Source organism: Lemur catta, chromosome 2 (genome assembly GCF_020740605.2).
Source record: "Lemur catta isolate mLemCat1 chromosome 2, mLemCat1.pri, whole genome shotgun sequence".
NCBI classification, from domain to species: domain Eukaryota; kingdom Metazoa; phylum Chordata; class Mammalia; order Primates; family Lemuridae; genus Lemur; species Lemur catta.
This window is the reverse complement of record NC_059129.1, coordinates 43,876,329-43,889,854: the sequence shown is the minus strand read 5'-3', so window position 1 is coordinate 43,889,854 and position 13,526 is coordinate 43,876,329. Positions and strand designations below refer to the sequence as shown.

General features: G+C 58.7%; 1 long non-coding RNA gene across 1 annotated transcript in view; it reads left to right on the top strand.

Moving 5' to 3' along the window:
* LOC123631965 overlaps positions 1-13,316 on the top strand; it is a 37,490-nt gene extending 24,174 nt beyond the window's left edge. The window contains exon 3 of the long non-coding RNA XR_006733271.1: positions 13,169-13,316. This is a non-coding gene — a long non-coding RNA (uncharacterized LOC123631965). The remainder of the gene's footprint in view (positions 1-13,168) is intronic.
* The last annotated feature ends 210 nt before the right edge of the window (positions 13,317-13,526 follow it).

Sequence of the window (13,526 nt, the reverse complement as noted above, 5' to 3'; positions counted from 1 at the left end):
GAACCGCAGCCTCCCTAAAGTGGCATTCAGCCAGCGTCTATGGAGGCCTCCTCTGGGACAGGCAGGGGGCGGGCAGCAGGGACGAACGGCCAGGGGCCTGGGAGGGGGACCGTGGGTGAGCGCTTCAGGGCTGGCAGGGGCCCTGGGCTCCAAATGCCGGGGATGGCAGCTTCTGAGGAGGAGGAGGGGAACTTGAAGGTGAGGAGAAGCCATCAGAGAGTAGGAAAAGGCCTGGGAAGGGTGGGGCGGTGGTCAGGTAAGTCAAGGAAAATGAGCACCTGGAGATGTGGGGCCAGTGTGCTCTTGTAACCACCGTCCTCTGGTTCTTCTCTACCTGGGGGCCACAGCCTACCTGCCATGGACAGCACACAGGCTGGCAGCCCTGGACCCAAACCCAGGGCCCAGGCAGGGTAAGGCCAGCAACTGTGCGGTACAGGGCCACGGCCCGTGATGGGACAGGCGCCCGGGGCGGGAGATGGGAAGCCCGGGGCAGTGGTGGCTGGAGCCAGGCCTGCGAGCTCACCGAGGGCCGTGCTGACTCGAGGGACTGTACGTTTATAGCTTGCAATCGACCCTGGCGGACGTCTTAGACCACGAAACACCTCATACGAAGGTTTCCCCCGGAGAACTGGCTGTGCCGTGCCGGGTCAGCCTGACAGGGCATTGCGGACAGAGCCTTGTCTGAGTTTATGTCCTCAGCACCTGACCCCTCGTGCATACAGCGCACACAGTCGGAGCTCAGACGGTGTTGACTGAACTGAATCCTGCGGGGACAGGGAGGAGCCCACGTCTGAGAAGCGAGCAGGTGGCTAGCACAGGGGCTCAGGGCGAGGCAGGAGCTGTGTTCACTTCTAGACCTGTCGTCTTGATTTGGGACAAAATGCAGGTCTGGACAGACACTTCCTAGCCCTGCCTCAGCCTCCAGGGATCCCCCTGTCACCAGACCAGCACCCCAACCCCGACCAGCTGCCTGGTCAGGGAGGGGATTGGGCCTTGATGGGCAAGTGGCCCCAGAGCCTGCTGGGAAGGGAAGGGAGGGCCTGAGTCCTCCAGGGGAGCTGGGTGGCCGTGGGGGCTGTGGGGAAGCCCACACCATGGCTGTCATGTTCTGCTGTCCCTGCCCCCAGGGAGCTTCTGCCCCCCACCCCTGTGCTGACAGTCCTCCCCAGGCTCTGTCCTCGCCCCGCTGCCCTCGCCACCTCTGTTGCCTTTTTCCTTGGCATGCTGGCCCTTCCCAGTCCCCTCTAGTGGATTCTGCATCCCTCCTCCTCTCTTCATCAGCGTGGGGGAGGGGAGGGAGACGAGCAGGGAGGGATCATAGCGCTGTGGGGCAGGATCGGGTTTGCTGCACAAAAATCACAGTGGCTCAAGTAAGATGCAAGTTTCTCTCTCACCTTGATGTAGGACACCCAGGGCTGGTTCTGGTGGTGTCGTGACATTCTCACAACGTGGCTTCCACCTCATGGTCCAAGATGGCAGCCATCGCTCCTGTCTGCCTTCCAGTGGGGAGGAGGACGGGGCAGGAAGAGGAGGCTGCTCGTCCCTTGGAGGCACTTCCTGAAATCCACAGGTGGCAGTTGTTCTGGCTGTCCTGTCCTTGGACTTGAGCAGTGGCCTCCCTGGGCCCACAGAGGAACTTCCTTTGGCTCCAGATCCAGCAGTTGCCCCAAGAAGGCAGCACATCACTGGCAGGGGACGCCCGCCAGCCCTGTGCAGGGCAGCCAGGGGTGCACTGCTGCGGTTTGCCTTCCTGCCTGTGGCCCAGAAAACACTCCCATGTGAGCACGGCCTCTGTAGCACGATGCCAGGCCCCGAGGAACACAACCAGATGCTGGGAGCGCCACAGTGCTGTCTCGCCATGGGAGGAGTGTCGAATAATGTTCGACTTGACCAGGGCTGGGGGTGCGGGAGGGGACAACACTACCTGTGGGCTGGGTCTCGCGCCCTTAGCGGCTGGCCAGACTGTGCTTGGTAAACCCTCTCCACTTCTTTGCTTTCCTCTTTATAATTCCTCCAGGAAACTCTCTGAATGCTTCCTGGGCTAAAACCTGAGGGCCTGTAGGGGAGACCGGAGAGTCTCAGGAGCTGGGAACCTGGGGACGCAGAGCAGACTGTGGCCTTCAAATGGGCCGCTGAGACTCTCCCCTTCCTTCCAGGGCTGGGACTCAGCATCCTCACCCAGTTCTCCTGGGTGTTAGAGAACTGCTTTCAACAACACAGGTGTGCCTGGCTGAGGACGCAAGGGGCGGGTGGCAGCCTGTGGCTGAGTTCGGAGAAAGGGAGGAACACAGGGAGGTAGCTATGGGCCTCAGACGGAGGAGAGGAGGGTGGGAGGGAGACATGAAGCAGGGGTAAGGGCATTTCGGCCCCACAGACTTGAGGCTAAGCCCGGAGACCACAAAGGGCCAGGGGTGTTTGCAGAGAGGTGGGCAGTGTGGTGGGACCAGGGCGTGGGGCGTGGTGGGGAGCCTGGGCAGGGGGTAGGTTCAGGCCATCTGTGTTTGCTGGACTGAGTCCTCCCGTCCTTGCTCAGTTTTTACTGAGCACTTGCTATGTGTCTGGCATCATGTTCAGAATCTGAAATGTGTTATCCCATTTTTTCCCTCCTAAAGACCCTAGGAGAGACAAGCTAGCCCCATCTTGCAGGGAGGCACCAGGGCTGGAGGACCCAGGGCTTTCCAGGGCCCTCAGCTACCATCCACTGGGGCTGCCATTCTCCCCTGCTGAGTCGCCACTGATGTGGCTGGACAGGGGCTAAGGGCCTTCACCCTATAATCCATGTGGAAAGAACTGTGCAGGGCAATGAGGGACCCTAGAAGGCGTGATGTCCAGTAGCCCTGAGGTGGCGTCCCAGCTCTGCAGAACCCAAGACCATCCATCCAGGAGCCAGCCCACCCACCCTGGCCCACCCGGCCACTCTAGGCCCCATTCTGGCCTTCCCAGCACTCCTTCCCTGCCCTCCCCAGCAGCCCTCCATAGCCTCGGCTGGCATCAGGGCCTCGGTGAATTACGGATGAGGGCAGCTGGATGCAGCAGGGGCTCTGGTGGGTGACTCTAGGTCCACTGGTTGGGCTCACACAGGCTCCCTGGCCTCCCACTGCCTTTTTACCTCCCCCAGCTCCTGGTGATGAGATGCTATGCCTCCTCCTGCTCCCTGGGCTGGGCCCCTCTACCCGGACTCAGTAGGCAGATGGGGAGGCCGCCAGGGCCGGGCCTTCACCCCTGCGCCGGCTGGGGATAGCTAGTGTCTCTGGGCAAAGAGCATGCTCAGGGGCTGTCTCCGTGGGCCCGCCAAGCCGTCTCATTCAGTCTGGCTGAGAACTGGTGCGGAGGGGTGGGCTGCTGCTGCCCACTGGTGGGGACGGGGCCCGTGGTAGCGTGGCAGGAACACTAGGGAATCTTCCCACCTTCCTCTTCCCCGGCACGACGCAAGTGCTTTGTGACAATTTCTGGTTACTCAGAAAAATCTTTCAATGACTCTCATTTTATGACAGTTTAAACAAATTAAAAATTTAATTTCTCCCCAATTTCCTTTTTAGGTGCTAGCAGGGACTGTGCTTACATGCATGGTTATGGGGCTCCAGGAGGGGTCTCGGTGCCCACAATGCAACAAAACCTGGGGTTGGTAATTGACTGAGTCTGTTTTCTGTTGCTCATAACAATACCTGCAACTGGGTAATTTAGAAAGAAAAGGAACTTATTTCTTATAGTTCTGGAGGCTGAGAAGTCCAAGGTTGAGGGGCTGCATCTGATGAGGGCCTTCTTGCTGGTGGGGACTCTGCGGAGTCCTGAGGTGGCACAGGCATCACACGGCCAGGGGCTGAGCATGCTCATGTGCTAGCTCAGGTCTCTCTTCCTCTTCTTACAAAGCCACCGGTCCCGCTCTGGTGATAACCCATTAATCTAGTAACCCATTAATCCAGAAATGGATTAATCCATTCATGAGGGCTGAGCCCTCCTGACTCAATCACCTCTGTTTTTTTTTTTTTTTTTTGAGACAGAGTCTCACTCTGTCACCCGGGCTAGAGTGCCGTGGCCTCTGCCTAGCTCACAGCAACCTCAAACTCCTGGGCTGAAGTGATCCTCCTGCCTCAGCCTCCCGAGTAGCTGGGACTACAGGCATGCGCCACCATGCCCAGCTCATTTTTTCTACATATATTTTTAGTTGTCCAGCTAATTTATTTCTATTTTTAGTAGAGACGAGGTCTCACTCTTGCTCAGGCTGGTCTCGAACTCCTGAGCTCAGGCGATCCTCCCACCTCGGCCTCCCAGAGTGCTGGGATTACAGGTCAATCACCTCTTAAAGGCTTCAGCTCCCAATACTGCCATATTGGGGATTCAGTTTCAACATGAGTGTCGGAGGGGACAAGCATCTGAAGCATAGCAGTGATGTTAGGGTGAGTGCTGTTGCAGGGTGAATCTCTTCTCGGGCTAGGCTTCCGTGGGAACCTCCTCTGCCAACACTTATTCTGCTCCACCAAAGAGTGACCCATGTCCACCCCCACACCTGGGTCCCTCCTCTTTCTCTTGACTAAAGCTCCTGACCTCACATTGGTCCTCTGTGCCTTGGGATGCTGGGCCTGCCCCATCCTCCACCCTCTTGGCCACAGCCCCACACTCACCAATCAGTAGTGCAGCTACCTATGGAGGCGCCTCCAGGGCCCCTGTCCCTGAGCTGCTGGGCACATCACACATCCTGCCTGCAGCAGGCCTGTGGGCTCCTTGTTAGCTCTACTTAGCCCTCAGGTCTTGTCCTCAGAGCCCTCTGTCCTCTCGGCAGAGACCGTACCTCCTGTTTCACAGAGAAAAGTGCAGCTACCAGACAGGAGCCCTGACTTCCCTGCACCACCTCCCCCTTCCTCTCCGCCCCACTGCCGCCTGCTACCGCCTGCGTGTGAGCACCCCAGGTCCTTCCTAATAGAAGTGTTGCTCCCAGCTCCGAGAGCGCCTAGGCACCGGAGGCTGTACCAAAGTCTCACTCTGTCACCGCCCCCCCCAGCCTCCCAAGGGCCACAGCAGCCCAGGCAGCCAGGCCAGTGTTTGCTGCTCCTCTGCCTGGACTGCGCTGGCCTGTGCCCACGGGGCTCCTTGTCCTCGCGGTCCAGCACAGCCCCACTAGGCTGTGTGGAGGCCTGCCTGACCCCCACGGGAGCAGGAACTGCCACCTCTGTCCTTTGGTTTTGTTTCCTTTGCTGCACCCACAGCTCTTGGGTGTGATGTTAATTTGTGGTGCATTTATTTTGTCCCCCGCCCTCTCAGCAGAACATCAGGTCTAGAAAGGCAGGTCTTAACTGTCTTGTTCATAGATGTATTCTCAAGGCCTTGGGTGCATGATTTGCATCACAAAATATTTGTTCAGTGAATGAATGCATGAATAAATGAGTGACTATTACCCTGATCATATAGGTGAGGAAACTAAAACAGCCCCTCCCTGGCCCCTCAAGCCTTCTGGCTTCTGCCTGGTGCATCCTTCTTTCTTTTCTGTCCTGGGCTGCTGTCCTGGCTCCGCCTGTGCCCAGCCCCGGGAGGCCCTGCCCACCCTGGGTGACCTCTGTGGCGCAGCTGGGGTCCTTGCACTGCACATTCCCCAGGGTCCTGCGTGGTTGGTTCCCAAAGCCCCTAGAGTTGGTTTAAGAAAAAAGGCAATTTACTTAAAAACAAACCCTGTGGCACATGCTCCCAGGACAGGCCATGTGGTATTTTTACCTCCCAGATGGAGGGGCCATTCACTTGCCGGATACCAAGTCAGTAGACACATTTGGTGATAGCAAGGGGTTTTTATTACTTGGCACAAGGAAGTGGCACACTGGGGGAGTTCCCAAAGCAGTGTGTCTCTGGACAAGAGTTTAGGGCTGGGTTTATAAGCACAGGGTAACGAGGCGGGATGTGGTTGGGTCTTGCAACACGGTGGTACCGGGAGGCGCGATCTGATGGGAGCCTGCCCCGGGCTGGTCCAGGGCCAGATCTGACAGACCTTGCACCTGCCATGCGCTGTCCACTCCTTCCTTCAGTTCCCACTCCTTGGTGTGAGCACTTGGGTTCCTCCCGTGGCTGGACACTTGGCTCATCTGGGCACGCTCAGGGTACGAGAGCTTCACCCTGGGGGTCCACGGCAACTGAAAAACAACTCACAGCTTTGTTACATAAAAGTTGAGCAAGATTGGTCTGGTGCAGTTACTTTACCTCGGGCCAGGCCTCGCAGTGCCTCAGGACGGGCAAGGAGGATCTGAGGACAGGTCGTGTGGTGTCTGTCTCAGGACAGGCCAGGGGTGTCTCAGGACAGACCAAGGACAGCAGCCACTCAAAAGCCTGGCTCAGCCATGCCCCTCTCCTCACTTGGCATCGGGGACACTTGGGGCTGGACTCCTGAAACTCTAACTGCCCCTCCCAGTGATTCGAGGGTCCCTCATTTTCTGGAAGACAGAACTTCCCAGGCAGCCTCACGGGAGCACATTTGGTGAAATAAAGCTCTGCAGGAACCCAGTGACAGAGATTTCTGGATTCACGCTGCGGGTGGCTGAACTCATATGGAAAACGATCTCGGTCCAGGCACTGCTCACCCATTTTGCATTCCTCCAACAGGGAAGAGTCTGCAAAGCTCCAAGATTCTACCACCTCCCTCCGTGCTGCCCTCAAAACCTCCCGTGTGGAGTCTCCCCACATGCAGCCAGGGCCGCAGTGGGGCTGGGAGGCAGGAGGGTGCAGGGGCTCAGGGGGCCGGGGTGGGGTGGGACAGGGTATACCAGGGGAAGGGCTCCAGATGCCCACCCCAGGCTGAGCTGCCAGGGCTGGAAGGAAAGTAGAGACTCATTTTGCACATCCCTTGTCCTTCACCTGTTTTCCTGGTTGCCAGTGGCAGGACGGCTTTGTCCCTGGCAATGGCCTCTGCACGTGTGGCATAACCAGGAGGCTGGATCTTCAGGCCAGGACTCCACTGGGCTTTTGGACCAGATGCCCACGTCTTCCACCTCTTCCTCAGTGGACTCCAGGGCCCTTGAACCCAACCTCTCCACCCCAACCGAGAATCAGTTCCTCCCCCTTGTCCCTCCCCTCCTCGAGGGCTGCCACGAGCACCTGGTTTCTGGGCTCACGTTCCCTCTCTGTCTGTCTGTCTGTCTGTCTCTCTCACCACCTGCGTCTGTCTACCCCTTCGCCAGTCTTCAAGCCTAGTAGGATCGGTGTCCCAGGTCTGCCTGTGTCTGTCACCATTTCCTGAGCTCAGGCCTCCGCCATCCCTGCTTTATAACCGCAGTGTCTCCTTACCGCCCTGTGCCTCTGCCCGGCCTGTTGTCACCGGCAGGCCCAGGCCTCTCTCCAGCCGGCACCAGATCTGCCTCTGCCCACTCCTCCTGCTGCCACTCAGCAGCCCGGCAGCGCTGCCCCGGCTCCCCCATGCCATTTGCTGCCCTCCTGGGCCCCTTCACTGGGCTTGCTCCCATCCACCCTTCAGTGCTTAGTTTCGATGATTCTACCTCCTGGAAGCCCCCCTGCCGGTGCCCCTCCAGGCTGCGATCCACTCCTTTCCTCCACATTTCCCAGCAGCCTGTGGGCCCCGACCCCAAAGCTCGCTCACGCCACCCCCTTGAGCGGGCAGAGGCCATCTACCTTGTTCACCACTGAATTCCTGGTAAGAAGCCAATCAATGCTCTGGGTGCCCGCAGGAAGGCTGGTGAAGCCACCACTCCGCCCTCAACGTGAGGGGCCCTTGGGGAAGGGGGAGGAAGCTGGGGAGAAGCTGGCCAGGGGAGGCAGCTATGTCAGGGCACTGCAGGCCCTTCCTCCTCCCAGGCCACCACCAGCGACTGCGGGCAGCGATGGCCTGTGCGGCAGTGCTGGCTTATGGGACATAAGCAGAAGGTGCTGGGTCAAAAAGGGCCCAGTTTGTGGGATCGGCCAGTAGCAGCACTTTGCTGCCTGCTTCTCAACACTAATGACCCCGTGAATAGCCTGGAAAGGACCAGGAGATGCTGGCAGCCAAGGAAGCCTCTTGGAGCTGGAAGTGCTGCATCCCCCATAACAGCTGCAGCTGCTGGAGCAGGACTGCAACTTTTACCAACACGGCGACTGGGCAGACAAAACGACGTTTCTTTGTTTGGTCTATAGCTTAAAAGAACATTGCCCGAATGCCCAGTCTGGTTTAAAGCTCAGTCCCACTCAGTAGTGGGAGGAGGCCAGGCTCCAGGTGTGACCAGCTCCTGTCTCTTGGGTGCAGGCTCGTGGCTCCTTCTCTTGGCGGGAACGCTGCTCCTGCTGTCCCCCTAGCAGGCTGTAGCTCCGTGTGGCGCATCCTCATGGTCACTCTAGAGTGACCCTCCACGCTGGTGCCTCCATAGCCAGACAACCAGCCCTTCTAGGTCCTGCCTACAGCACGCGGGAAACAGGACAGGTCAAGGAAACTAAAATTCAGCAACCTCCTCCACTGCCTCTGTCATTCTTTCTAGAACAAACCACAGTGCTCCCATATTCCAACCTTAGCTGTAATGTCAGGCCCACTCTCTCTGGTGTTGTCTTCCTGGATGTGCTCCGTTGCTCCCAGATGGCCTTTGACATGGAAAGTGGCTGGCCCACCGTGGTGGTAGATGTCACCCTAGTCCATGAAGATGCCCCCAAACCACCCATCTCTGCTCTTGTGAGTGGACTCAGAGCCCTGCCGCCAGCTTCTCCACACCCCCACACTTGTCAACCAGGGACAGCGCTGTCGTCCCCCTCCCGCTCCCAACCCGGTCTCTTGGGAAGCAGTTCGTGCCCTCTCTGTGCCGCCCATTCTGCTAATAGGGTCCCCAAGTGGGTGCTGCTACTCCTCTGCCTTCCTCCCTGCCAGGTCCAGAGTGCTGTGGACGGGTTTCTGCTTTGGGGGCTATTTTGAGATAACACTTAGCCCCCCAGCCCCTCAACTTTCCTTGCTCTAACCTCCTAAGCCTACATATCTTCAGAAACCAGAAGAGCAATGATATTGCACCTCAGAAAACCCAATCCCTGATCCTTACAAAAATAGCATTCCTAAAATCTTTTGGAATGGAAGCCAAATAGCCCAGCTCGGCTTCCATTATCCTCACTCAGGGACACCTACGAACCAGAGCATCAGGCAGGGGAGTCCCAAGGGGGCCCCTCCTTCGACGGCCTTTAGTGTGGGTATTCCTGCCTGGAAAGCCCCTCCTCTTGTCACCCACTGTGGGTCTTTCCTGACCTGCGGGAGTCCTGGGGCTGCCAGGGAGGCTGGGTGACCAGAGCGTGCACCCTGTCCCTGCCTCCATGCCTCCCCAGCTCTCCGCCTCAGCGTCCACCATGTGGGACAGGTGGCTCCACTCTCAGTGGGATCCTAGTGTGCTGCTCAAGTTGTCGGATTTTTGGCCCCGTCCAGCCCCATGGACTTCCTGCAGCTTGTGAATCCACATGCGATATTCAGGACAAACCAGATCCCAGGTGACCTTCGGGAGACTCAAGAAAATCCAAAGTAAAGACAGACAGAGCCTGAAGACCCAAGAGGAACCCAACCAGAGGGGAGGCCCCCGGCCCTCGACCTTTCTGGCTGGTCAGAGGAGAATGCTTAGCAGTTGCCTCGTGAGATTTCACGAACCTCTCGAACGCCCTTATGTTCTATGTTACCCCCTTTCCTGTTCCTAGCTGAGAAGCATTTAAAGGGGACAGGGACTCCACGCTTGACTGGGAGGTGACAAGGAAGTGGGGCACCAGAGCTCCCATCAGCAGCCGTTGCTGAGGGCAGGGGAGGGACCTCAGAAGACAGGGTAGGTGGTTGCGGCTGTGAAGGGAAGAGGACAGACACTGGGCGAGATATCCCAGGCCCAAGCAGGAAAGGGAGCCATGGGGAATGGAGCCCCGATCAGAAAGCAGGATGGGGTCTAGTTGGCAAGAACCCTGTCACAGATGTAGGGGACGGGGGCAAGGACTGGGAAGTGAGTGGGGTGGGGAGCTGGGGTGACATGGGGGCAGGCTTCGAGGACAGTGGGTCCATGCAGAGGAAATGCCCACGGGGGCTCCGTGTTGTGTGGGGACAGCAGTGTGGGAGCCTACAGGCACTCGCCAATCCCCAGCCTGACAGGCAGGGGTGCAGTGACCAAGCCATGGTGCACTGTCCTCTTGCCAGGCCCAGACACCAAGCCCCAGATGGTCCCTGAGGCCCAGACTCAAATGCTTTTGGGGGTGCCAGGAAGTGCGATGCACCCTCTACTGGGGGTGTGCAGCCTGGCTCAGGCTGGGCAGGCCAGAAGACACGGGTGGGTGAAGGGCGTCTGCCCCCACCCTCTCTTTCCCGCGCGGGACCCTCCCCGGCTTTGCCCAGCAGACACGTTTGCCTGAGCAGGGCTCCAGCCCCAGTGTGCCCAGCCTGCCCAGTGGGCGGCTTGGGGCTCCTCTTCCCCAGACTCAGAGAATTTGTTCTCTTAAAAATAAAAGATTCAGACTCCCTAGCAAGTATAGAAAGAGGGAAGGAACCCCTTAGAAGAGAGATAAAGGTATCACTGGCCTCTTCTAAAATCCCCCCTTCAGGGTGAACTTTGTAAGTTCTCGCCTGAGCTTCCCTGGCCAAGCCCTGCCTCCATGACCCACGTTTCCTGACCTTTGAGGTGGTGGAGCCTGTGGGCCCGGGGGCAGGGAGCTCAAGGCGCCCTCTCTGCTGTGCTGGCCGCGGTGGGGGCTCTGAGTTGGGGGTGGCAGTGACGGTGCCGTTGGCTAGAGAAGAAATAGGGCTGCAGCTGCTCCTGCAGTGCTGGAAAGGGCCGGGCCTCCCCCCAGCGCGGGCGGGGAGTGGGACAGCCCTGCCTATTCACACCTAACGCAGGACCACCCCGCCCATCACTAGACTGGCCACTGTCCCCCAAGGCAGGGACACCTGTAGGCCCACTGTGTGCAGCACAGCACGTCCCACTGTGTCAGAGGCTGGGGGCCATGCTTCCCGTCCCCTGCCCTCAGAGCCCCTCTCCGCTGTCCGGCCCCTGGAGGCAGGCCGTGCCTGGTTAGGGAAGCAGGACTACACACCTGTGGTCCTTTCCCCTGCCTCAGGGGTTCAGGCTCAAATACGACTGGAGTCGCACCCCAAAACACAAGTCTCTTAGCACGCTGACTGTCGGGGGCCAGCAGTGCGTTTTCTACCAGGGACCAGCAAGCCCTCTCCCTAGCCGGCAGCTCCTCCAGGGGGGTCCTGGGACGAGAGTCCGGGAGGTTTGCCATGACAGCCATTCTACTCAAGCCCTGGGGCTTTTCCATCTGCTGTCATCCACCCATTCATCCATTCAACAAATACTCATCGAGCACCGGTCTGTGTTGGCCACATTCTAGAAGCTGAGGGGACAGCGAGGGCAAGAGCACCCCCAGCCTGCCCACATGGAGCTTTCCTCCCAGGGAGGAGAGGCAGGCGGGCAGCAGGGAGACAGACGGCCTCGCTGAGTCCAGATAATGAGGAGCGCTGTGAAGAGAACAGGGTGGACAGCGTGACAGGATGGCCTCGGGCCCTGGAGCTCTGGGAACTCAGAGAAAACCTTCCCAAGGGGGATCTAAGCCCTGCTAGAGACATGAGCACGAGCCAGCAGTGCACAGAGGAAGAAAAAGTGTTTCGGGAGCAGCCAGATGGTTTCTATTCTGGGAATCCATCTCTACCTCCTGTGGTTGGAGGAACACAAGGTCTCACGGAAAAGAGGTGGGCACACCACAGAGGCCCCGGGGGAGCGGGAGTGGAGGGGGGAGCCGGAGTGGAGGGGGGAGCAGCTGGCCGGCCAGGCCCCCGTGGAGGCCCCTCCGGACAGTGTCTGGCTTGTCTGTGGTGGGAACCCTGCTCCCATCGCCCGCCGGGAGCCGCCCCTGCTGCTCTTGAGTCAAACCAATATTACCAAAGAAGAAGAACAAGCCCGGCTTAACCTGAGCCCCGACTAAAGTCACATCTGAGTTCCTCTCCCCACCTCTACTCTGTTCTGTCCCGCTACAAGATGTAGGAAAAATTTAAGGATGATCTATTAAGCCGTCATTATTCAGTTCAATTCAGCCTGTATTAACTAGCCTCCTGGGCTGTGCCCTCTTTCTAGCCATGCCAGGGCCTGGCTGTGGACCCCAGCTCCAGGCCCTGGTTGGGACCACCTTCCTTCCTTCCCTCCCCATACCCCAAACCCTGCCACTTCCTTCCTCATCTCTGTCCTCTGAGCTGAGCTGGCAGGGATGAGGACGGATGATGGGTCCCCATGGTCCTATATGCAAAGCAGTGACTCCAAAGCCCAGGTCTGACATAGGAAGCCTCTTGGGCCTGTCTCCTAGCCCAGTTCCCAAGTCTATACCCTTCCCAAGCAGGCCTGCCCTCCTTGGTCCCCTTACCCCCAGTGCCGGGCTGCCTGAGCCGTCTCCACGTTCCCTTGGTCCCCTGAGGGTCCTAAGCACCAGGCCTAACCCCTTCACTGCCCATGGAGAAGTCTCTTCTTCCATCCCACTGGGATGTCTGCCATCACCCTGTCATCAGCTGTGGGAGCAAATGTCGTTGTTGTCTCCAGCGGGTGACAGATTTGTTCAGTAGCTATTCGTGCTAGGTCATCAGCACTGTCACCCACACAGGCAGTTGGCATGGAGGCCAGCTTCCCTGCCGGCCACTGAAGCCCTGAGCAGATCCCACAGGACTGCCCTCAAGGAGTCGATCATCTTGCTAGAAAGAGAAAAGAATGCCTAAGGAACTTTTAGAGGGCAAAACAGAGTGAAGCCGAGACGGAGAGTAAAAAAGTGCCCAACGAAACACAGGCTGCAGACGGTCAGTGCTCTGTGCTGGCGGGGGCCTGGGAGCTGACGTGGGCTGGAGGGACCCAGGGGCCGTCATGGAGGGGACGGCTCCAGGCAGGCCTTGAAGGGTGGGTGGAGAATGAGAAGGATGTAAGGCTGGTGGCAGGTACCCCTCCGTGCCCTAATGAGAAAAGAAGAAGCCCCTCCTATCCCTCAATACCCGCCCCAGAGCTGAAACAAAGAAATTCCTCACTCCTCACACCGACATCTCCTGGCCCAAGAAGCTCCCATCCCCCAGCCCTAAGAACCTATATAAACCCACTCAGACTGCTGGGCGGGGCGGCCTCTCTGGTACCACTCCGTGGGTCCCCTGAGGCTCGCCCGGGTCCCTCTCTCGGGGACTCGTTACCCCCACCTGGGAGTGCTCCAATAAAGCCTCTTTACTTATCCCTTTCAGCTCTGCTCGTCTTTCTTTCTCTGGCGCCTACTACTTCAAAGAAACCTTACAAAGGACAAGTGGGAAGTCGCAGATAGCTGGATACCCAGCAAAACCTCCCGAGCAGCACTGTGAAGGTAGGACGCCCTTGGCCAGAACAAGGGAGGACCCTGGTGGGGAGCGAGCAAGGCTCTGTTTCCTGCTGTCCCTGCGGCCTTTTCAAAGGAAGGCGTGCGGCGCTTAGGCCTCTCTCTGGCCTGTCGTCCAAACAGCTGCGGGCTGAGCGGTTCTAGACAGCCAGCTCACCGCAGCGAGGGGCACAGGCCGTGTGGGTTTGGGGGCGTGAGGGGGCGAGGCGGTGCACCTGCACCTCAGTGCC